This window comes from Apodemus sylvaticus, unplaced genomic scaffold (assembly GCF_947179515.1).
Source record: "Apodemus sylvaticus unplaced genomic scaffold, mApoSyl1.1 scaffold_153, whole genome shotgun sequence".
Taxonomy (NCBI): domain Eukaryota; kingdom Metazoa; phylum Chordata; class Mammalia; order Rodentia; family Muridae; genus Apodemus; species Apodemus sylvaticus.
Window position 1 is genome coordinate 234,169 of NW_026263111.1, and position 26,505 is coordinate 260,673.

The window sequence follows — 26,505 nt, forward strand, 5'->3', positions numbered from 1 at the left end:
TTAGGAAAAATAAGATAATTTCACACGATGCGGGATTTCCTTAAAACGTGGGTTTCTGACAAATGTTGACGAAAGAAAATTCTCCTGTGGGTTCTCTTTTGAGGCTACCAATTTAGCCGTACACGCCACACCAAATCCTTTCGAGTTACAACGTGTTGTTTAGGAGATACAAGCTAATTTTGTATGATGCATTATTTCTTCTCCTAAAGTGTTTCCAATACATACGTATTTGTCTTTACTCTGCAACAATGTATTTCCTTATAACGTGGTATTCTTACATATTCTTTCGAAAGAAAACTCTCCTGTGTGTTCTCTTTTGAGGCTACACTCTGAGAAATACACGCAACACAAAAGCTTTTCGAGTTACAACGTGTTGTTTAAGAAAAACATGATAATTTCGCACGATGCGGGATGTCCTTAAAACGTGGTTTTCTGAAAATTTTGACGAAAGAAAATTCTCCTGTGGGTTCTGTTTTGAGGCTACCCATTTAGACCTACACGCCACACCAAATCTTTTCGAGTTACCACTTGTTGTATAGGAGATACAAGCTAATTTTGTATGAAGCGTTATTTCTTCTCGTAAAGTGTTTCCAATTCATATGTATATGTCTGTACTCTGAAACACTGTATTTCCTTATAACCTGGTATTCTTACATATTCTCTCGAGATAAAACTCTCCTGTGCATTCTTTTTTGAGGCTACACGCTTAGACTTACACGCAAAACCAAAGATTTTCGTGTTACAATGTGTTGATTAGAAAAAACAAGATATTGTGAAGGGGGTCATTTCCCTAATTTCTTTCTCAGCCTGCTTATCCTTTGAGTATAGGAAGGCCACTGATTTGCTGGAGATGATTTTATAACCTGCCACTTTGCTGAAGTTGTTTATCAGCTGTAGGAGCTCTCTAGTGGAGTTCTTTGGGTCACTTAGGTAGACGATCATGTTGTCTGCAAATAATGATATTTTGACTTCTTCCTTTCCAATTTGTATCCCTTTGACCTCCTTATGTTGTCGAATTGCCCGAGCTAGTACCTCAAGTACAATATTGAAAAGATAAGGAGAAAGGGGGCAGCCTTGTCTGGTCCCTGATTTCAGTGGGATTGCTTCAAGTTTCTCTCCATTTAGTTTGATGCTGGCTACCGGTTTGCTGGATATTGCTTTTACTATGTTTAGGTATGGGCCTTGAATTCCTGTTCTCTCCAAGACTTTAAGCATGAAGGGATGCTGAATTTTGTCAAATGCTTTTTCAGCATCCAATGAAATGACCATGTGGTTTTGTTCTTTGAGTTTGTTTATGTAGTTGATTGTATTGATGGATTTCCGTATATTGAACCAACCCTGCATTCCCGGGATAAAGCCTACTTGATCATGGTGGATGATCGTTTTGATGTGTTCTTGGATTCGGTTGACAAGAATTTTATTGAGTATTTTTGCATCGATGTTCATAAGGGAAATTGGTCTGAAGTTCTCTTTCTTTGTTGGATCTTTTTGTGGCTTTGGTATCAGCGGAATTGTGGCTTCGTAGAAGGAATTGGGTAGTGTTCCTTCTGTTTCTATTTTGTGGAATAGTTTGAAGAGTATAGGTGTTAACTCTTCTTTGAAGGTCTGGTAGAATTCTGCACTGAAGCCATCTGGTCCTGTGCTTTTTTTGGTTGGAAGACTTTCTATGACTCCTTCTATTTCTTTAGGCATTATGGGACTGTTTAGATGGTCTAGTTGGTCCTGATTTAATTTTGGTATTTGGTATCTGTCAAGGAAATTGTCCATTTCCTCCAGATTCTCCAGTTGTGTTGAGTACAGGCTCTTGTAGTAGGATCTGATGATTTTTTGGATTTCCTCGGTTTCCGTTGTTATATCTCCCTTTTCATTTCTAAGTTTGTTAATTTGGATACTTTCTCTGTGCCCTTTGGTCAGTCTGGCTAAGGGTTTATCTATCTTGTTGATTTTCTCAAAGAACCAGCTCCTGGTTTTGTTGATTTTTTGAATGGTTCTCTTTGTTTCTACTTGATTGATTTCGGCCCTGAGTTTGATGATTTCCTGACTTCTACTCCTCCTGGGCGAAATAGCTTCTTTTTGTTCTAGGGCTTTCAGGTGTGTCATTAAGCTGGTAATGTATGCTCTCTCCATTTTCTTTTTGGAGGCACTCAGGGCTATGAGTTTTCCTCTTAGCACTGCTTTCATTGTGTCCCATAGATTTGGGTATGTTGTGTTTTCATTTTTATTGTGTTCTAAAAAGTCTTTAATTTCTTTCTTTATTTCTTCCTTGACCAAGGTATCATTGAGTAGAGTATTGTTCAGTTTCCACGTGTATGTGGGTTTTCTGTTGTTTCTGTTGCTATTGAAGACCACTTCTACTCAATAGTGATCAGATAGGAGGCATGGGATTAGTTCTATCTTCTTATATTTGTTGAGGTCTGTCTTGTGACCAATTATATGGTCGATTTTGGAGAAGGTACCATGAGGTGCTGAGAAAAAGGTATATTCTTTTGTTTTAGGATAGAATGTTCTATAATATATATCTGTTAAATCTAATTGGTCCAAAGCTTCAATTAGTTTCATTGTGTCCCTGTTTAGTTTCTGTTTTCCTGATCGGTCCATTGAGGAAAGTGCAGTGTTGAAGTCACCCACAATTATTGTGTTAGGTGCAATTTAGTTTTAATAAAGTTTCTTTTACGAAAGAGGGTGCCCTTGCATTTGGGGCATAGATGTTCAGGATTGACAGTTCTTCTTTTTGTATTTTTCCTTTGACCAGCAAGAAGTGTCCCTCAGCGTCTCTTTTGATGACTTTGGGTTGAAAGTCAATTTTATCTGATATTAAAATGGCTACTCCAGCTTGTTTCCTGAGACCATTTGCTTGTAAAATTGTCTTCCAGCCTTTTACTCTAAGGTAGTGTTTGTCTTTGACCCTGAGGTGTGTTTCCTGTAAGCAGCAAAATGTAGGGTCCTGTTTACGTATCCATTCAGTTAGTCTGTGTCTTTTTATTGGGGCATTAAGTCCATTGATGTTAAGAGATATTAAGAAATAGTGATTGTTACTTCCTATAATTTTTGACGTTATTTTTAAATTTGAATGCTTAACTTCTTTTGGGTTTGATGAAAGGTTACTATCTTGCTTTTCCAGGGTGAAGTTTCCCTCCTTGTATTGGTGTTGTCCTCCTATTATCCTTTTTAGGGCCGGGTTTGTGGATAGATATTGGGTAAACTTGGTTTTGTCATGAAATATCTTAGTTTCTCCATCTATGGTGATTGAGAGTTTTGCTGGATATAGTAGTTTTGGTTGGCATTTGTGTTCTCTTAGAGTCTGCATGAGATCTGCCCAGGACCTTCTAGCCTTCATAGTCTCCGGTGAAAAGTCTGCTGTGATTCTGATAGGTCTTCCTTTATATGTTACTTGGCCTTTTTCTCTTACTGCCTTTAGTATTCTTTCTTTGTTTAGAACATTTGGTGTTTTGATTATTATGTGACATGAAGTATTTCTCTTCTGGTCCAGTCTGTTTGGAGTTCTGTAGGCTTCTTGTATATTCATGGGCATCTCTCTCTTTAGGTTAGGGAAGTTTTCTTCCATAATTTTATTGAAGATATTTGCTGGCCCTTTAAGTTGTAAATCTTCACTCTCATCTATGCCTATAATCCCTAGGTTTGGTCTTCTCATTGTGTCCTGGATTTCCTGGATATTTTGGGTTACAAGCTTTTTGCATTTTGCATTTTCTTTAACTGTTGAGTCCATGGTTTCTATGGAATCTTCAGCATCTGAGATTCTTTCTTCTATCTCTTGTATTCTGTTGTTGATATTTGCATCTCTGTCCCCTGATTTCTTCCCAAGGCTTTCTATCTCCAAAGTTGTCTCCCTTTGAGTTTTCTTAGTTGTTTCTACTTCTGATTTTAGATCCTGGATGGTTTTGCTTAGCTCCTTCACTTGCATGTTTGTGTTTTCCTGTAATTCTTTAAGAGATTTTTGTGTTTCCTCTTTCATGACCTCAGCCTGTTGACCAAAGTTCTCCTGTATTTCATTAAGAGATTTTTGTGTTTCGTCTTTCATGACCTCAGCCTGTTGACCAAAGTTCTCCTGTATTTCTTTAAGTGTTTTTTGCATTTCCTCCTTGTTGGCTTTTGTATTCTCCTGGATTTCTTTCAATGATTTTTGTGTTTCCCTTGCAAGGGCTTCTAACTTTTGATCCATTTTCTCCTGAATTTCTTTAAGTATGTCCTTCATGTGTTCCTGTACCAGCATCATGACCAGTGATTTTAAATCCAAATCTTGTTTTACTGGTGTGATGGGGTATCCAGGACGTGTTGGTAGAGGAGAATTGGGTTCAGATGTTGCCATATTGCCTTGATTTCTGTTAGTGACGTTCCTGCGTTTGCCTTTTGCCATCTAGTTCTCACTGGTGTTAGTTTGTCTTTTCAGTGCTGGACTCACCAGTGCAAGCTGCCCCTTCCCCGTTGGCCTCTGGTGCACAGCTTACCTCCTGCACTGCTTGTAGACAGGGTGCTGCTGCCCAGGCTGTTCAGATCCCAAAGCAGGCACCCGAAGGCTCCTGCTGGGGCCCACTGGATTCACTGGAGCACACTGACTTCTCCCAGCTGGCCGCCCGGAAACCCAGCTAGCCACTTGCAGGACTTGGAGATGTGGTGCTGCCGCCCAGGCTGATCTGGGCAGCAGAACTCCCAACTGGGTTGGTGCACACAAGGCTAGCCTAGCTGCCCAGGCCCTGAGTCTAGGCAAAAGCCTGGCAGGCCAATGTCGGTGCAAAGTTCCCCTCAGCTGTGGGTGTTAATTGGGTGTGTCAGGTGGCTAGGATGGTGGCGTGTGCGAGTTCCCTGAGAGTGCTGGGAGAGTCTGCTGGGCTAACAACCTCCTGGCTGGGTCAGCACACAGATGGCCCAACGAGCAGCCCAGGGCCTGGGGGCAGTCCAGGGCCTGACCGTCTGAGACCCCTGCTATGTCCGCCTCGGGCTATGCCTGTTAGCTGGTTTGGTTTTGCCTGCTAGGTCTCTCTGGCTTCCCGTAGGCAAAATGGTGCTGGTGCGCAAACTGGCCTGGATAAACAACCTCCTGGCCGGGTCGGCACACAGATGGCCCACCGAGCAGCCCAGGGCCTGGGGGCAGTCCAGGGCCTGACCGTCTGAGACCCCTGCTTTGTCCGCCTTGGGCTATGCCTGTTAGCTGGTTTGGTTTTGTCTGCTAGTCTCTCTGGCTTCCCGCAGGCAAAATGGCGGTGGTGCGCACCGGCCTGGGCAAACAAGTTCCTGGCTGGGTCGGCACACAGATGGCCCACCGAGCAGCCCAGGACCTGGGGGCAGTCCAGGGCCTGACCGTCTGAGACCCCTGCTATGTCTGCCTCGGGCTATGCCTATTAGCCAGTTTGGCTTTGCCTGCTAGGTCTCTCTGGCTTCCCGTAGGCAAAATGGCGGTGGTGCGCAAACAGCTCTGATAAACAACCTCCTGGCCGGGTCAGCACACAGATGGCCCACCGAGCAGTCCTGGGCCTGGGTGCAGTCCAGGGCCTGACCGTCTGAGACCCCTGCTACGTCCGCCTTGGGCTATGCCTGTTCGCTGGTTTGGTTTTGCCTGCTAGGTCTCTCCAGCTTCCTGTAGGCAAAATGGCGGCGGTGTGCGCCGGCCGAGGCAAACAAGCTCCTGGCTGGGTCGGCACACAGATGGCCTGCCGAGCAGCCCAGGACCTGGGGGCAGTCCAGGGCCTGACCGTCTGAGACCCCTGCTATGTCCGCCTCGGGCTATGCCTGTTAGCCAGTTTGGTTTTGCCTGCTAGGTCTCCCTGGCTTCCCTCAGGCAAAATGGTGGTGGTGCGGGCGCCGGCCCGGGAGGAAAAAAACCTCCTGGCCGGATTTGCACCCCGGTGGACCCCCGATCAGCTCAGGGCCTGGGTGCAGGCCAACGCCCGTCGGGCTTAGACCCCCGCGATGTTGGTCTCGGGTTATATTTGCGTACCTCAGTCTGATTTCTCTGGCAACCGAGAACCAATATGGAGCCCTCGTAACTGACTGGCGGGAGGCAGAGTTCTGATGTGGCTTCTGTGTGGTGAAAGGCACCGTAAATCCGCCGCTGCTTGCAGCCTGGCTGGCCAGCGATGGCCAGTGGTCGTGGGCACCGGGTCTGCCTGGACCCTGTCCGCTTGGTTCTACTGCTGATGGCCCTTCCTCTGGACCAGCCGCTGCTGCTGCTACTGCTGCTGCTGCCGCCGCTCCCAGGCCCAAGAATTTTCTTTCATCAAAATTTGTCAGAAACCACATTTTAAGGAAATCTCGCATCGTGTGAAATTATCTTGTTTTTCATAAACAACACATTGTAAATGGAAAAGCTTTGGTGTTGCGTGTATGTCTAAGCGAGTAGCCTCAAAAGAGAACGCACAGGAGAGTTTTCTCTCGAAAGAAAATGTAGGAATACCACGTTATAAGGAAATACAGTGTGGCAGAGTAAAGACAAATACGTACATATTGGAAACACGTTAAGAGAAGAAATAAAGCATCGTACAAAAATAGCTTGTATCTCCTAAACAAAACTTTGTAACTCGAAAAGATTTGGTGTGGCTCGTACCTCTACAAGTGTAGCCTCAAAAGAGAACCCACAGGAGGAAATTCTTTCGTCAAAATTTTTTAGAAAACCACGATTTATGAAAATCTCGCATCGTGCAAAATTATCTTGTTTTTTCCTAAACAACACGTTGTAACTCGAAAAGGTTTGGTGTTGCGTGTTTGTCTAAGCGTGTAGCCTCGAAAGAGAATGCACAGGAGAGTTTTCCCTCGAAAGAATATGTAAGAATACCACGTTATAAGGAAATACAGTGTTGCAGAATAAAGACAAATACGTATGTATTGGAAACACTTTATGAGAAGAGTTAACGCATCTTACAAAATTAGCTTGTATCTCCTAAACAAAACGTTGTAACTCGAAAAGATTTGGTGTGGCGTGTACATCTAAACATGTAGCCTCAAAAGAGGACCCACAGGAGAATTTTCTTTCGTCAAAATTTTTCAGAAAACCACGTTTTAAGGAAATCCCGCATCGTGCGAAATCATCTTCTTTTTCAGAAACAACATGTTGTAACTCGAAAAGCGTAGCTGTTGCGTGTATGTGTAAGCGTGGAGACTCAAAAGAGAAGGCACAGGAGAGTGTTCTCTTGAAAGAATATGTAAGAATACCACGTTAAAAGGAAATACAATTTTGCAGAGTAAAGACAAATAAGTACATATTGGAAACACTTTACGAGAAGAAATAACGCATCGTAAAAAATTAGCTTGTATCTCCTAAACAACACGTTGTAACTCGAAAAGATTTGGTGTGGCATGTACGTCTAAAAGTGTAGCCTCAAACGAGAACCCACAGGAGAATTTTCTTTCATCAAAATTTGTCTGAAACCACGTTTTAAGGAAATAGCGCATCGTGCGAAATTATCTTGTTTTTCCTAAACAACACATTGTAACTCGAAAAGCTTTGGTGTTGCGTGTATGTCTAAGCATGTAGCCTCAAAAGAGAATGCACAGGAGAGTTTTCTCTCGAAAGAATATGTAAGAATACCACGTTATAAGGAAATACAGTGTTGCAGAATAAAGACAACTACGTACGTATTGGAAACACTTTAAGAGAAGAAATAACGCATTGTAAAAAATTAGCTTGTATCTCCTAAACAACACATTGTAACTCGAAAAGATTTGGTGTGGCTCGTACCTCTACACGTGTAGCCTCAAAAGAGAACCCAGAGAAGTACTTTCTTTCGTCAAAATTTGTCTGAAAACCACGTTTTATGGAAATCTCGCATCGTGCGAAATTATCTTGTTTTTCCTAAACAACACGTTGTAACTCGAAAAGTTTGGCGTGCGTGTTTGTCTAAGCGTGTAGCCTCAAAAGAGCATGCACAGGAGAGTTTTCCCTCGAAAGAATATATAATAATACCACGTTATAAGAAAATACAGTGTTGCAGAGTAAAGATAAATAACGACATATTGGAAACAATTTAGGGAAGAAATAACGGATCGTACAAAATTTGCTTATATCTCCTAAACAACACGTTATAACTCGAAAGTATTTGGTGTGGCTCGTACTTCTACACGTGTAGCCTCAAAAGAGAACCAACAGGAGAACTTTCTTTCGTCAAAATTTGTCAAAAAAACACGTTTTAAGGAAATCCCGCATCGTGCAAAATTATCTTGTTTTTCCTAAACAACACTTTGTAACTCGAAAAGCTTTGGTGTTGCGTGTATGTCTGAGCATGTTGCCTCTAAAGACAATGCACAGGAGAGTTTTCTCTCGGAAGAACATGTAAGAATACAATGTTAAAAGGAAATACAGTGTTGCAGAGTAAAGACAAATACGTACGTATTGGAAACACTTTATGAGAAGAAATAACGCATCATACAAAATTAGCTTGTATCTCCTAAACAACACGTGGTAACTCTAAAGGATTTGGTGTGGCGTGTACGTCTAAATGTGTAGCCTCAAAAGAGAACCGACAGGAGAATTTTCTTTCGTCAAAATTTGTCAGAAAACCACGTTTTAAGGAAATCCTGCATCGTGCGAAATTATCTCGTTTTTCCTAAACGACATGTTGTAACTCGAAAAGCTTTGGTGTTGCCTGTATGTCTAAGTGTGTAGCCTCAAAAGGGAACGCACAGGATAGTTTTCTCTCGAAAGAATATGTAAGAATACCACGTTATAAGGAAATACAGTGTTGCAGAGTAGACAAATACGTACATATTGGAAACACTTTACGAGAAGAAGTAATGTATCGTAGAAAATTAGCTTGTATCTCCTAAACAAAACGTTGTAACTCGAAAAGATTTGGTGCGGCGTGTACGTCTAAACGTGTAGCCTCAAAAGAGAACCCACAGGAGAATTTTCTTTCGTCAAAATTTTTCAGAAAACCACGTTTTAAGGAAATCCCGCATCGTGCCAAATCATCTTCTTTTTCCTGAACAACATGTTGTAACTCGAAAAGCTTTGGTGTTGCGTGTATGTCTAAGCTTGTAGCCTCAAAAGAGAATGCACAGGAGAGTTTTCTCTCGAAAGAATATGTAAGAATACCATGTTATAAAAAAATACAGTGTTGCAGAGTAAAGACAAATACGTATGTATTGGAAACACTTTAAGAGAAGAAATAACACATCGTACAAAATTATCTTGTATCTCCTAAACAACAATTGGAACTCGAAAAGATTTGTTGTGGCTCGTACCTCTATACGTGTAGCCTCAAAAGAGAACCCACAGGAAAACTTTCTTACGTCAAAATTTTTCAGAAAACCACGTTTTATGGAAATCTCGCATCGTGCGAAATTATCTTGCTTTTCCTAAACAACACATTGTAACTCGAAAAGCTTTGGCATTGCGAGTATGTCTAAGCGTGTAGCCTCTAAAGAGTACGCACAGGAGAGTTTTCTCTCAAAAGAACATGTAAGAATACAACGTTATAAGGGAATACAGTGTTGCAGAGTAAAGTCAAATACATACTTGATGGAAACACTTTACGAGAAGAAATAACGCATTGTAAACAATTAGCTTGTATCTCCTAAACAACAGTGGTAACTCGAAAGGACTTGGTGTGGCGTGTACGTCTAAACGTGTAGCCTCAAAAGAGAACCCATAGGAGAATTTTCTTTCTTCAAAATTTGTCAGAAAATCACGTTTTAACGAAATCCTGCATCCTGCGAAATTATCTTGTTTTTCCTAAACAACAAGTTGTAATTCGAAAAGCTTTGGTGTTGCGTGTATGACTAAGTGTGTAGCCACAAAAGGGAATGCACAGGAGAGTTTTCTCTCGAAAGAATATGTAAGAATACCACGTTATAAGGAAATACAGTGTTGCAGAGTAAAGACAAATACGTACATATTGGAAACACTTTAAGAGAAGAAATATCGCATCTTACAAAATTAGCTTGTGTCTCCTAAACAACTCGTTGTAACTCGAAAAGATTTGGTGTGACATGTACGTCTCAACGTGTAGCCTCAAAAGAGAACCCACAGGAGAATTTTCTTTCATCAAAATTTGTCAGAAACCACGTTTTAAGGAAATCACGCATTGTGCGAAATTATCTAGTTTTTCCTACACAACACGTTGTAACTCGAAAAGCTTTGGTGTTGTGTGTATGTCTAAGCATGTAGCCTCAAAAGAGAACACACAGGAGAGTTTTCCCTCGAAAGAATATGTAAGAATATCACATTATAAGGAAATACAGTGTTGCAGAGTAAAGACAAATACGTATGTATTGGAAACACTTTATGAGAAGAAATAATGCATCATACAAAATTAGCTTGTATCTCCTAAACAACAGGTTGTAACTCGAAAGGATTTGGTGTGGCGTGTACGGCTAAACGTGTAGCCTCAAAAGAGAACCCACAGGAGAATTTTCTTTCGTCAAAATATGTGAGAAAACCACGTTTTAAGGAAATCCCTCATCGTGCAAAATTATCTTGTTTTTCCTAAACAACAAGTTGTAACTCGAAAAGCTTTGGTGTTGCGTGTATGTCTAAGCGTGTAGCCTCAAAAGAGAATGTAAAGGAGAGTTTTTTTCTCAAAGAATATGTAAGAATACCACGTTATAAGGAAATACATTGTTGCAGAGTAAAGACAAATACGTACATATTGGAAACTCTTTACGAGAAGAAATAACGCATCGTAAAAAATTAACTTGTATCACCTAAACAACACGTTGTAACTCGAAATGATTTGGTGTGGCGTGTACGTCAAAACGTGTAGCCTCAAAAGAGAACCCACAGGACAATTTTCTTTCGTTAAATTTTTTCAGAAATCCACGTTTTAAGGAAATCCCGCATCATGCGAAATCATCTTCTTTTTCCTAAACAACATGTTGTAACTCAAAGAACTTTGGTGTTGCGTGTATGTCTAAGCGTGGAGCCTCAAAAGCGAAGGCACAGGAGAGTTTTCTCTCGAAAGAATATGTAAGAATAGACGTTATAAAGAAATACAATTAGGCCGAGTAAAGGCAAATAAGTACATATTGGAAACACTTTAGGAGAAGAAATAACGCATCGGACAAAATTAGCTTGTATCTCCTAAACAACACGTGGTAACTCGAAAAGGTTTGGTTTGGCGTGTACGTCTAAACGTGTAGCCGCAAAAGAGAACACAAAGGAGAATTTTCTTTCGTCAAAATTTGTCAGAAAACCACATTTTAAGGAAATCCCCCATCGTGCGAAATTATCTTGTTTTTCCTAAACAACAACTTGTAACACGAAAAGCTTTGGTGTTGCGTGTATGTCTCAGCATGTAGCCTCAAAAGCAAATGCACAGGAGAGTTTTCTCTCGAAAGAACATGTAAGAATACAACGTTATAAGGAAATACAGTGTTGGAGAGTAAAGACAAATACGTACATATTGGAAACACTTTACGAGAAGAAATGACACATCATAAAATATAAGCTTGTATCTCCTAAACAACAAGTGGTAACTCGAAAAGATTTGGTTTGGCGTTTACGTCTAAAAGTGTAGCCTCAAAAGAGACCCCACAGGAGAATTTTCTTTCTTCAAAATTTGTCAGAAAACCACGTTATAAGGAAATCCCTCATCATGCAAAATTATCTTGTTTTTCCTAAACAACACGTTGTAACTCGAAAAGCTTTGGTGTTGTGTGTATGTCTAAGCGTGTAGCCTCAAAAGAGAATGTAAAGGAGAGTTTTTTCTAGAAAGAATATGTAAGAATACCACGTTATAAGGAAATAGAGTGTTGCAGCGTAAAGACAGATACGTACATATTGGAAACACTTTATGAGAAGAAATAACGCATCGTAAAAAATTAACTTGTATCTCCTAAACAACACGTTGTAACTCGAAAAGATTTGGTGTGGCGTGTACGTCTAAACGTGTTGCCTCAAAAGAGAACCCACAGGACAATTTTCTTTCGTTAATACTTTTCAGAAAACCACGTTTTAAGGAAATCCCGCATCGTGCGAAATCATCTTCTTTTTCCTAAACAACATGTTGTAACTCAAAAAGCTTTGGTGTTGCGTGTATGTCTAAGCGTGGAGCCTCAAAAGCGAAGGCACAGGAGAGTTTTCTCTCGAAAGAATATGTAAGAATACCACGTTATATAGAAATACAATTTTGCAGAGTAAAGGCAAATAAGTACATATTGGAAACACTTTAGGAGAAGAAATAACGCATCGTACAAAATTAGCTTGTATCTCCTAAACAACACGTGGTAACTCGAAAAGATTTGGTTTGGCGTGTACATCTAAACGTGTAGCCTCAAAGGAGAACACAAAGGAGAATTTTCTTTCGTCAAAATTTTTCAGAAAACCACGTTTTAAGGAAATCCCGCATCGTGCGAAATTATCTTGTTTTTCCTAAACAACACCTTGTACCTCGAAACGCTTTGGTGTTGCGTGTATGTCTCAGCATGTAGCCTCAAAAGAGAATGCACAGGAGAGTTTTCTCTCGAAAGAACATGTAAGAATACAAAGTTATAAGGAAATACAGTGTTGCAGAGTAAAGACAAATACGTACTTATTGGAAACACTTTACGAGAAGAAATTACGCATCATACAATATTAGCTTGTATCTCCTAAAGAAAAAGTGGAAACTCGAAAACACTTGGTTTGGCGTGTACGTCTAAAAGTGTAGCCTCAAAAGAGAACCCACTGGAGAATTTTCTTTCTTCAAAATTTGTCAGAAAACCACGTTTTAACGAAATCCCGCATCCTGCGAAATCATCTTGTTTTTCCTAAACAACAAGTTGTAACTCGAAAAGCTTTGGTTTGCGTGTATGTCTAAGTGTGTAGCCTCAAAAGGGAATGCACAGGAGAGTTTTCTCTCGAAAGAATATGTAAGAATACCCCGTTATAAGGAAATACAGTGTTGCAGAGTAAAGACAAATACGTACATATTGGAAACACTTTACGAGAAGAATTAACGCATCGTACAAAATTAGCTTGAATCTCCTAAACAACACCTTGTTACTCGAAAAGATTTGGTGTGGCGTGTACGTCTAAACGTGTAGCCTCAAAAGAGATCCCACAGGAGAATTTTCTTTCATCAAAATTTGTCAGAAACCACGTTTTAAGGAAATCTCGCATTGTGCGAAATTATCTTGTTTTTCCTAAACAACACGTTGTAACTCGAAAAGCTCTGGTGTTGCGTGTATGTCTAAGCGTGTAGCCTCAAAAGAGAAAGCACAGGAGAGTTTTCTCTCGAAAGAATATGTAAGAATGCCACGTTATAAGGAAATACAATGTTGCAGTGTAAAGACAAACACGTACGTATTGGAAACACTTTACGAGAAGAATTAACGCATAGTACAAAATTAGCTTGTATCTCCTAAACAACAAGTTGTATCTCGAAAAGATTTGGTGTGGCCTGTACGTCTAAACATGTAGCCTCAAAGGAGAAACCACAGGAGAATTTTCTTTCATCAAAATTTTTCACAGAACCATGTTTTAAGGAAATCCCGCATCGTGTGAAATCATCTTCTTTTTCCTAAACAACATATTGTAACTCGAAAAGCTTTAGTGTTGCGTGTATGTCTAAGCGTGGAGCCTCAAAAGAGAAGGCACAGGATAGTTTTCTCTCGAGAGAATATGTAAGAATACCACGTTATTAGGAAATACAATTTTGCAGAGTAAAGACAAATAAGTACATATTGGAAACACTTTACGAGAAGAAATAATACATCATACAAAATTACCTTGTATCTCCTAAACAACACGTGGTAACTCGAAAAGATTTGGTTTGGTGTGTACGTCTAAACGTGTAGCCTCAAAAGAGAACCAACAGGAGAATTTTCTTTCATCAAAATTAGATAACCACGTTTTAAGGAAATCCCGCATCGTGCAAAATTATCTTGTTTTTCCTAAACAACACGTTGTAACTCACAAAGCTTTGGTGTTGCGTGTATATCTAAGCATGTAGCCCCAAAAGAGAATGCACAGGAGAGTTTTCTCTCGAAGGAACATGTAAGACTACAACGTTATAAGGAAATACAGTGTTGCAGAGTAAAGACAAAAACATAAATATTGGAAACACTTTACGAGAAGAAATGACGGATCATAAAATATAAGCTTGTATCTCCTAAACAACAAGTGGTAACTCGAAAAGATTTGGTTTGGCATGTACGTCTCAAAGTGTAGCCTCAAAAGAGACCCCACTGGAGAATTTTCTTTCTTCAAAATTTGTCAGAAAACCACGTTATAAGGAAATCCCGCATCGTGCGAAATTATCTTGTTTTTCCTAAACAACAAGTTGTAACTCGAAAAGCTTTGGTGTTTCTTGTATGTCTAAGTGTGTAGCCTCTAAAGGGAATGCCCAGGAGAGTTTTCTATCGAACGAATATGTAAGAATACCACGTTATAAGGAAATACAGGGTTGCAGAGTAAAGACAAATACGTACATATTGGAAACACTTTACGAGAAGAAATAATGCATCGTAAAAAATTAGCTTGTATCTCCTAAACAACACGTTGTAACTCGAAAAGATTTGATGTGACGTGTACGTCTAAACGTGTAGCCTCAAAAGCGAACCCACAGGAGAATTTTCTTTCATCAAAATTTGTCAGAAACCACGTTTTAAGGAAATCTCGAATCGTGCGAAATTATCTTGTTTTTCCTAAAGAACACGTTGTAACTCGAAAACCTTTGGTGTTGCGTGTATGTCTAAGCGTGTAGCCTCAAAAGAGAACGCACAGGAGAGTTTTCTTTTGAAAGAATATGTAAGAATACCTCGTTATAAGGAAATACAGTGTTGCAGAGTAAAGACAAATACGTACCTATTGGAAACACTTTAAGAGAAGAAATAATGCATCGTAAAAAATTAGCTTGTATCTCCTAAACAACACGTTGTAACTAGAAAAGATTTGGTGTGGCTCGTACGACTACACGTGTAGCTTCAAAAGAGAACCCACAGGAGAACTTTCTTTCGTCAAAATTTGTCAGAAAACCACGTCTTAAGGAAAGCCCGCATCGTGCAAAATTATCTTGTTTTTCCTAAACAACACGTTGTAACTCTAAAAGCTTTGGTGTTGCGTGTATGTCTAAGCGTGTAGCCTCTAAAGAGTACACACAGGAGAGTTTTCTCTCGAAAGAACATGTAAGAATACAACGTTATAAGGAATACAGTGTTGCAGAGTAAAGACAAATACATACTTGTTGGAAACACTTTACGAGAAGAAATAATTCATTGTAAAATATTAGCTTGTATCTCCTAAACAACACGTGGTAACTCGAAAAGAATTGGTGTGGCGTGTACGTCTAAAAGTGTAGCCTCAAAAGAGAACCCATAGGAGAATTTTCTTTCATCAAAATTTGTCAGAAACCACGTTGTATGGAAATCTCGCTTCGTGCGAAATTTTCTAGTTTTTCCTAAACAACACGTTGTAACTCGAAAAGCTTTGGTGTTGCGTGTATGTCTAAGCGTGTAGCCTCAAAAGAGAATGCACAGGAGAGTTTTCTCTTGAACGAACATGTAAGAATACCACGTTATAAGGAAATACAGTGTTGCACAGAAAAGACAATTACGTACCTATTGGAAACACTTTAAGAGAAGAAATAATGCATCATACAAAATTAGCTTGTATCTCCTAAACAACACGTTGTAACTCGAAAAGATTTGGTGTGGCTAGTATGTCTACACGTGTAGCCTCAAAAGAGGACCCACAGGATAACTTTCTTTCTTCAAAATTTGTCAGAAAAACCACGTTTTAAGTAAATCCCGCATCGTGCAAAATTATCTTGTTTTTCCTAAACAACACGTTGTAACTCGAAAAGCTTTGTTGTTGCGTGTATGTCTAAGCGTGTAGCCTCTAAAGAGTATGCACAGGAGAGTTTTCTCTAGAAAGAACATGTAAGAATAAAACGTTATAAGGAAATACAGTGTTGGAGAGTAAAGACAAATACATACTTGTTGGAAACACTTTACAAGAAGAAATAATGCATCGTAAAAAATTAGCTTGTATCTACTAAACAACACGTGGTAACTCGAAAGGACTTCATGTGGCGTGTACGTCTAAACGTGTAGCCTCAAAAGAGAACCCATTGGAGAATTTTCTTTCAACAAAATTTGTCAGAAACCACGTTTTAAGGAAATCTCGCATCGTGCGAAATTATCTTGTTTTCCCTAAACAACACGTTGTAACTCGAAAAGCTTTGGTGTTGCGTGTATGTCTAAGCATGTAGCCTCAAAAGAGAACGAACAGGAGAGTTTTTCCTCGAAAGAATATGTAAGAATACCACCTTATAAGGAAATACAGTGTTGCAGAGTAAAGACAAATACGTATGTATTGGAAACACTTTACGAGAAGAAATAAGGCAACATACATTATTAGCTTGTATCTCCTAAACAACAGGTTGTAAGTCAAAAGGATTTGGTGTGGCGTGTACAGCTAAACGTGTAGCCTCAAAAGAGAACCCACAGGAGAATTTTCTTTCATCAAAATATGTGAGAAAACCACGTTTTAAGGAAATCCCTCATCGTGCAAAATTATCTTGTTTTTCCTAAACAACAAGTTGTAACTCGAAAAGCTTTGGTGTTGCGTGTATGTCTAAGCGTGTAGCCTCAAAAGAGAATGTAAAGGAGAGTTTTTTCTAGAAAGAATATATAAGAATACCACGTTATAAGGAAATACAGTGTTGCAGAGTAAAGACAAATACGTACATATTGGAAACACTTTACGAGAAGAAATAACGCATCTTAAAAAATTAACTTGTATCTCCTAAACAACACGTTGTAACTGGAAAAGATTTGGTGTGGCGTGTACGTCTAAACGTGTAGCCTCAAAAGTGAACCCACCGGACAATTTTCTTTCGTTAAATTTTTTCAGAAAACCACGTTTTAAGGAAATCCCGCATCATGCGAAATCATCTTCTTTTTCCTAAACAACATGTTGTAACTCAAAAAGCTTTGGTGTTGCCTGTATGTTTAAACGTGGAGCCTCAAAAGCGAAGGCACAGGTGAGTTTTCCCTCGAAAGAATATGTAAGAATACCACGTTATAAAGAAATACAATTTTGCCGAGTAAAGGCAAATAAGTACATATTGGAAACACTTTAGGAGAAGAAATAACGCATCGGACAAAATTAGCTTGTATCTCCTAAACAACACGTGGTTTCTCGAAAGGTTTGGTTTGGCGTGTACGTCTAAACGTGTAGTCGCAAAAGAGAACACAAAGGAGAATTTTCTTTCGTCAAAATTTGTCAGAAAACCACGTTTTAAGGAAATCCTGCATCATGAGAAATTATCTTGTTTTTCCTAAACAACACGTTGTAACTCGAAAAGCTTTGGTGTTGCGTATATGTCTAAGCGTGTAGCCTCAAAGGAGAATGCACAGGAGAGTTTTCTCTCGAAAGAACATGTAAGAATACAACGTTATATGGAAATACAGTGTTGCAGAGTAAAGACAAATACGTACATATTGGTAACACTTTACGAGAAGAAATTACGCATCATGAAATATTAGCTTGTATCTCCTAAACAAAAAGTGGAAACTCACAAACATTTCGTTTGGTGTGTATGTCTAAACGTGTAGCCTCAAAAGAGAGCGCCCTGGAGAATTTTCTTTCTTCAAAATTTGTCAGAAAACCACGTTTTAACGAAATCCCGCATCCTGCAAAATTATCTTGTTTTTCCTAAAGAACAAGTTGTAACTCGAAAAGCTTTGGTGTTGCGTGTATGTCTAAGTGTGTAGCCTCAAAAGGATATGCAAGGAGAGTTTTCTCTCGAAAGAATATGTAAGAATACCACGTTATAAGGAAATACAGTGTTGCAGAGTAACGACAAATACGTACATATTGGAAACACTTTAAGAGAAGAAATAAAAAACCGTACAAAATTAGCTTGTATCTCCTAAACAACAGGTTGTAACTTGAAAATATTTGGTGTGACGTGTACAACTAAACGTGTAGCCTCAAAAAAGAACTGACAGGAGAATGTTTTTTATCGTCAAAATATGTGAGAAAACCACGTTTTAAGGAAATCCCTCATCATGCAATATTATCTTGTTTTTCCTAAACAACAAGTTGTAACTCGAAATCTTTGGTGTTGCGTGTATGTCTAAGCGTGTAGCCTCAAAAGAGAATGCAAAGGAGAGTTTTTTCTCGAAAGAATATGTAAGAATACCACGTTATAAGGAAATACAGAGTTGCAGAGTAAAGACAAATACGTACATATTGGAAACACTTTAAGAGAAGAAATAACGCATCATACAAAATTAACTTGTACTCCTAAACAACACGTTGTAACTCGAAAAGATTTGATGTGGCGTGTACGTATAAAGGTGTAGCCTCAAAAGAGAACCCACAGGAGAATTTTCTTTGGTCAAATTTGTCAGAAAACCACGTATTAAGGAAATCCTGCATCGTGGGAAATTATCTTGTTTTTCCTAAACAACACGTTGTAACTCGAAAAGATTTGGTGTTGCGTGTTTGTCTCAGTGTGTAGCCTCAAAAGAGAACACACAGGAGAGTTTTCACTAGAAAAAGTATGTAAGAATACCAGGTTATAAGGAAATACAGTGTTGCAGAGTAAAGACAAATACGTACTTATTGGAAACACTTTACAAGAAGAAATAACGCATCATACAAAATTAGCTTGTATCTCCTAAACAACAGGTTGTAACTCGAAAGGATTTGCTGTGGCATGTATGTCTAAACGTGTAGCCTCAAAAGAGAACCCACAGAAGAATTTTCTATCGTCAAAATTTGTGAGAAAACCACGTTTTAAGGAAATCCCTCATCGTGCAAAATTATCGTGTTTTTCTTAAACAACACGTTGTAACTCGAAAAGCTTTGGTGTTGCGTGTATGTCTAAGCATGTAGCCTCAAAAGAGAATGCAAAGGAGAGTTCTTTCTCGAAAGAATATATAAGAATACCACATTATAAGGAAATACAGTGTTGCAGAGTAAAGACAAATACGTACATATTGGAAACACTTTACGAGAAGAAATAACGCATAGTACAAAATTAGCTTGTATCTCCTAAACAACACGTTGTAACTCTAAATGATTTGCTGTGGCGTGTACGTCTAAATGTGTAGCCTCAAAAGAGAACCCACAGGACAATTTTCTTTGGTCAAATTTGTCAGAAAACCACGTATTAAGGAAATCCAGCATCGTGAGAAATTATCTTGTTTTTTCCTAAACAACGCGTTGTAACTCGAAAAGCTTTGGTGTTGCGTGTATGTCTAAGCGTGTAGCCTCAAAGGAGAACACACAGGAGTGTTTTCTCTCGAAAGAATATGTAAGACTACCACGTTATAAGGAAGTACACTGTTGCAGAATAATGACAAATACTTATGTATTGGAAACCCTTAAACTTTAAGAGATGAAATAAAGCATCGTACAAAATTAGCTTGTATCTCCTAAACAACACGTTGTAACTCGAAAAGATTTGGTGTGGCGTGTACATCTAAACGTGTAGCCTCAAAAGAGAACCACAGGACAATTTTCTTTCGTCAAAATTTGTCAGAAAACACGTTTTAAGGAAATCCCGCATCGTGAGAAATTATCTTGTTCTTCCTAAAAAACACGTTGTAACTCGAAAAGCTTTGGTGTTGCGTGTATGTCTAAGCATGTAGCCTCAAAAGAGAACGCACAGGAGAGTTTTCTCTCGAAAGAATATGTAAGAATACCACGTTATAAGGAAATACAGTGTTGCAGAGTAAAGACAAATAAGTACTTATTGGAAACACTTTTAGAGATGAAATAACGCATCGTTCAAAATTAGCTTGTATCTCCTAAACAACAGGTTGTAACTCGAAAAGAATTGATGTGGCATGTACGGCTAAACGTGTAGCCTCAAAAGAGAACCCACAGGAGAATTTTCTTTGGTCAAAATTTGTCAGAAAACCACGTATTAAGGAAACCCCGCATCGTGTGAAATTATCTTGTATTTCCTAAACAACACGTTGTAACTCGAAAAGCTTTGTTGTTGCATGTATGTCTAAGCGTGTAGCCTCAAAAGAAAACGCACAGAAGAGTTTTCTCTCGAAAGAATAGTTAAGAATACCACTTTATAAGGAAGTACAGTGTTGCTGAGTAAAGACGAAAACGTACATATTGGAAACCCTTAAACTTACGAGATGAAATAAAGCATCGTACAAAATTAGCTTGTATCTCCTAAACAACACGTTTTTACTGGAAAAGATTTGGTGTGGCTTGTACGTCTAAACGTGTAGCCCCAAAAGAGAACCCACAGGACTATTTTCTTTCGTCAAAATTTGTCAGCAAACCACGTTTTAAGGAAATCCCGCATCGTGAGAAATTGTCTTGTTCTTCCAAAACAACAAGTTGTAACTCGAAAAGCTTTGGTGTTGCTTGTATGTCTAAGCGTGTAGCCTCAAAAGAGAACGCACAGGAAAGTTTTCTCTCGAAAGAATATGCAAGAATACCATGTTATAAGGAAAACAGTGTTGCAGAGTAAAGGCAAATACGTACGTATTTGAAACACTTAAACTTTACGAGAGAAATAACACATCTTAAAAAATTAGCTTGTATCTCCTAAACAACACGTTGTAACTCGAAAAGATTTGGTGTGGCGTGTACGTCTAAAAGTGTAGCCTCAAAAGAGAACCCTCAGGAGTATTTTCTTTCGTCAAAATTTGTCAGAAAACCACGTTTTAAGGAAATCCCGCATCGTGCTAAATTATCTTGTTTTTCCTAAACAACACATTGTAACTCGAAAAACTGTGGTGTTGCGTGTATGTCTAAGCGTGTAGCCTCAAAAGAGAACGCACAGGAGAGTTTTCTCTCGAAAGAATATGTAAGAATACCACGTTATTAGGAATTACAGAGTTGCAGAGTAAAGGCAAAAACGTATGTATTGGAAACACTTAAACTTTACGAGAAGAAATAACGCATCGTAAAAAAAATTAGCTTGTATCTCCTAAACAGCACGGTGTTACTCAAAAGATTTGGTGTGGTGTGTACGTCTAAAGGTGTAGCCTCAAAAGAGAACCCACAGGAGAATTTTCTTTCGTCAAAATTTGTCAGAACACCACGTTTTAAGGAAATCCTGCATCGTGGGAAATTATCTTGTTCTTCCTAAACAACACGTTGTAACTCGAAAAGCTTTGCCGTTGCGTGTATGTCTAAACTTGTAGCCTCAAAAGAGAACGCACAGGAGAGTTTTCTCTCGAAAGAATATGAAAGAATACCACGTTATAAGGAAATACAGTGTTGCAGAGTAAAGACAAACACGTATGTATTGGAAACCCTTAAACTTTACGAGATGAAATAAAGCATCGTACAAAATTAGCTTGTATCTCCTAAACAACACGTTGTAACTCGAAAAGATTTGGTGTGGCATGTACGTCTAAACGTGTAGCCTCAAAAGAGAACCCACAGGACAATTTTCTTTCGTCAAAATTTTTCAGCAAACCACGTTTTAAGGAAATACCGCATCGTGAGAAATTATCTTGTTCTTCCTAAACAACACGTTTTAACTCGAAAAGCTTTGGTGTTGGGTGTATGTCTAAGCGTGTAGCCCCAAAAGAGAACGCATAGGAGAGTTTTCTTTCGAAAGAATATGTAAGAATACCACGTTATAAGGAAATACAGTGTAGCAGAGTAAAGACAAATACGTACGTACTGGAAACACTTTATGAGAGAAATAACGCATCTTGCAAAATTAGCTTGTAGGTCCTAAACAACATGTTGTAACTCGAAAAGATTTGGTGTGGCGTGTACGTCTAAACGTGTATCCTCAAAAGAGAACCCACAGGAGAGTTTTCTTTCGTCAAAATTTGTCAGAAAACCACGTTTTAAGGAAATTCCGCATCGTGCGAAATTATCTTGTTTTTCCTAAACAACACGTTGTAACTCGAAAAGCTTTGGTGTTGCGTGTATGTCTAAGTGTGTAGCCTCTAAAGGGAATGCAAGGAGAGTTTTCTTTCGAAAGAATATGTAAGAATACCACGTTATAAGGAAATACAGTGTTGCAGAGTAAAGACAAATACGTACATATTGGAAACACTTTAAGAGAAGAAATAAAAATTCGTACAAAATTAGCTTGTATCTCATAAACAATACGCTGTAACTCGAAAATATTTGGTGTGACGTGTACTTCTAAACATGTAGCCTCAAAAGAGAACCGACAGGAGAATTTTTTATCGTCAAAATATGTAAGAAAACCACGTTTTAAGGAAATCCCTCAGCGTGAAAAATTATCTTGTTTTTCCTAAACAACAAGTTGTAACTCGAAAAGCTTTGGTGTTGCGTGTATGTCTAAGCGTGTAGCCTCAAAAGAGAATGCAAAGGAGAGTTTTTTCTCGAAAGAATATGTAAGAATACCACGTTATAAGGAAATACAGTGTTGCAGAGTAAAGACAAATACGTACATATTGGAAACACTTTACGAGAAGAAATAATGCATCATACAAAATTAGCTTGTATCTCCTAAACAACACGTTGTAACTCGAAAAGATATGATGTGGTGTGTACGTCTAAACGTGTAGCCTCAAAAGAGAACCCACAGGCGAATTTTGTTTGGTCATATTTGTCAGAAAACCACGTATTAAGGAAATCCTGCATCGTGGGAAATTATCTTGTTTTTTCTAAACAACACGTTGTAACTCGAAAAGATTTGGTGTTGCGTGTTTGCCTCAGTGTGTAGCCTCAAAAGAGAACACACAGGAGAGTTTTCACTAGAAAGAATATGTAAGAATACCAGGTTATAAGGAAATACAGTGTTGCAGAGTAAAGACAAATACGTACTTATTGGAAACACTTTACGAGAAGAAATAACGCATCATACAAAATTAGTTTGTATCTCCTAAACAACAGGTTGTAACTCGAAAGGATTTGGTGGGGCATGTACGTCTAAACGTGTAGCCTCAAAAGAGAACCCACAGGAGAATTTTCTATCGTCAAAATTTCTGAGAAAACTACGTTTTAAGGAAATCCCTCATAGTGCAAAATTATCTTGTTTTTCTTAAATAACACTTTGTAACTCGAAAAGCTTTGGTGTTGCGTGTATGTCTAAGCATGTAGCCTCAAAAGAGAAGGCAAAGGAGAGTTCTTTCTCGAAAGAATATATAAGAATACCACGTTATAAGGAAATACAGTGTTGCAGAGTAAAGACAAATACGTACATATTAGAAACATTTTACAAGAAGAAATAACGCATAGTACAAAATTAGCTTGTATCTCCTAAACAACACGTTGTAACTCTAAATGATTTGGTGTGGCGTGTACGTCTAAACGTGTAGCCTCAAAAGAGAACCCACAGGAGAATTTTCTTTGGTCAAATTTGTCAGAAAACCACTTATTAAGGAAAAACTACATCGTGCAAAATTATCTTGTTTTTCCTAAACAACACGTTTTAACTCGAAGAGCTTTGGTGTTGCGTGTATGTCTCAGCGTGTAGCCTCAAAAGAGAACACACAGGAGAGTTTTCTCTCGAAAGAATATGTAAGAATACCACGTTATAAGGAAATACAGTGTTGCAGAGTAAAGACAAATAGGTACGTATTGGAAACCCTTAAACTTTACGAGATGAAATAAAGCATCGTACAAAATTAGCTCGTATCTCCTAAACAACACGTTGTAACTCGAAAAGATTTGGTGTGGCGTGTATGTCTAAACGTGTAGCCTCAAGAGAGAACCCATAGGAGAATTTTCTTTCGTCAAATAATCAGAAAACCACGTTTTAAGGAAATCCCGCATCGTGCGAAATTATCTTGTTTTTCCTAAACAACACCTTGTAACTCGAAAAGCTTTGGTGTTGCATGTATGTTTAAGCGTGTAGACTCAAAAGAGAGCACACAGGAGAGTTTTCTCTCGAAAGAATGTGTAAGAATACCACGTTATAAGAAAATACAGTGTTGCAGAGTAAAGACAAATACATACTTATTGGAAACACTTTATGAGAAGAAATAACGCATCGTAAAAAATTAGCTTGTATCTCCTAAACAACACGTTGTAACTCAAAAAGATTTGGTGTGACCTGTACGTCTAAACGTGTAGCCTCAAAAGAGAACCCACAGGAGAATTTTCTTTGGTCAAAATTTCTCAGAAAACCACGTATTAAGGAAATCCCGCATCGTGCGAAATTATCTTGTTTTTCCTAAACAACGCGTTATAACTCGAAAAGCTTTGGTGTTGCGTGTATGTCTAAGCGTGTAGCCTCAAAAGAGAACACACAGGAGAGTTTTCTCTCGACTGAATATGTAAGAATACCACGTTATAAGGAAGTACACTGTTGCAGAATAATGACAAATACTTTCGTATTGGAAACCCATAAATTTTATGAGATAAATAAAGCATCGTACAAAATTAGCTTATATCTCCTAAACAACACGTTGTAACTCGAAAAGATTTGGTGTGGCGTGTACATCTAAACGTGTAGCCTCAAAGAGAACCACAGGACAAATTTCTTTCGTCAAAATTTGTCAGAAAACCACGTTTTAAGGAAATCCCGCATCGTGAGAAATTATCTTGTTCTTCCTAAAAAACACGTTGTAACTCGAAAAGCTTAGGTGTTGCGTGTATGTCTAATCATGTAGCCTCAAAAGAGAACGCACAGGAGAGTTTTCTCTCGAAAGAATATGTAAGAATACCACGTTATAAGGAAACACTGTGTTGCAGAGTAAAGACAAATATGCACTTATTGGAAACACTTTATGAGAAGAAATAATGCATCGTAAAAAAATTAGCTTGTATCTCTTAAACAACAGGTTGTAACTCGAAAAGATTTGGTGTGGCGTGTACGGCTAAACGTGTAGCCTCAAAAGAGAACCCACAGGAGAATTTTCTTTGGTCAAAATTTGTCAGAAAACCACGTATTAAGGAAACCCAGCATCGTGCGAAATTATCTTGTTTTTCCTGAACAACATGTTGTAACTCGAAAAGCTTTGGTGTTGCGTGTATGTCTAAGCATGTAGACTCAAGAGAGAACGTACAGGAGAGTTTTCTCTCGAAAGAATAGTTACGAATACCACTTTATAAGGAAGTACAGTGTTGCTGAGTAAAGACGAAAACGTACATATTGGAAACACTTAAACTTTATGAGATGAAATAAAGCATCGTACAAAATTAGCTTGTATCTCCTAAAAAACACGTTTTTACTGGAAAAGATTTGGTGTGGCTTGTACGTCTAAACGTGTAGCCCCAAAAGAGAACCCACAGGACAATTTTATTTCGTCAAAATTTGTCAGCAAACCACGTTTTAAGGAAATCCCGCATCGTGAGATATTATCTTGTTCTTCCTAAACAACACGTTGTAACTCGAAAAGCTTTGGTGTTGCATGTATGTCTAAGCGTTTAGCCTCAAAGGAGAATGCACAGGAGAGTTTTCTCTCGAAAGAATATGCAAGAATACCACGTTATAAGGAAAACAGTGTTGCAGAGTAAAGGCAAATACGTACGTATTGGAAACACTTAAACTTTACGAGAAGAAATAACGCATCTTAAAAAATTAGCTTGTATCTCCTAAACAACACGTTGTAACTTGAAAAGATTTGGTGTGGCGTGTACGTCTAAACGTGTAGCCTCAAAAGAGAACCCTCAGGAGTATTTTCTTTCGTCAAAATTTGTCTAAGCATGTAGCCTCAAAAGAGAATGCACAGGAGAGTTTTCTCTCGAAAGAATATGTAAGAATACCACGTTATAAGGAAATACAGTGTTGCAGAGTAAAGACAAATACATACTGATTGGAAACACTTAAGCTTTATGAGAAGAAAAAACACATCGTAAAAAATTAGCTTGTATCTCCTAAACAACACGTTATAACTCTAAAAGATTTGGTGTGGCGTGTACGTCTAAACATGTGCCTCAAAAGAGAACCCACAGGAGAATTTTCCTTCGTCAAAATTTGTCAGAAAACTATGTTGTAAAGAAATCCAGCATCGTGCGAAATTATCTTGTTCTTCCTAAACAACACATTGTAACTCGAAAAGCTATGGTCCTGCGTGTAACCCTAAGGGTGTAGCCTCAAAAGAGAACGCACAGGAGAGTTTTCTCTCGAAAGAATATGTAAGAATACCACGTTATAAGGAAATACAGTGTTGCAGATTAAAGACAAATACGTACATATTTGAAACACTGTAAGAGAAGAAATAACGCATCGTACAAAATTAGCTTGTATCTCCTAAACAACACGTTGTAACTCGAAAAGATTTGGTGTGACGTGTACGTCTAAACGTGTAGCCTCAAAAGGGAACCGACAGGAGAATTTTCTTTCATCAAAATTTGTCAGAAACCACGTTTTAAGGAAATCTCGCATCGTGCGAAATTATCTTGTTTTTCCTAAACAACACGTTGTAACTCGAAATGCTTTGGTGTTGCGTGTATGAATAAGCGTGTAGCCTCAAAAGAGAACGCACAGGAGAGTTTTCTCTCGAAAGAATATGTAAGAATACCACGTTATAAGGAAATACAGTGTTGCAGGTAAAGACAAATATGTATGTATTGGAAACACTTTACGAGAAGAAATAACGCATCATACAAAATTAGCTTGTATCTCCTAAACAACAGGTTGTAACTCAAAAGGATTTGGTGTGGCGTGTATGGCTAAACATGTAGCCTCAAAAGAGAACAGAAAGGAGAATTTT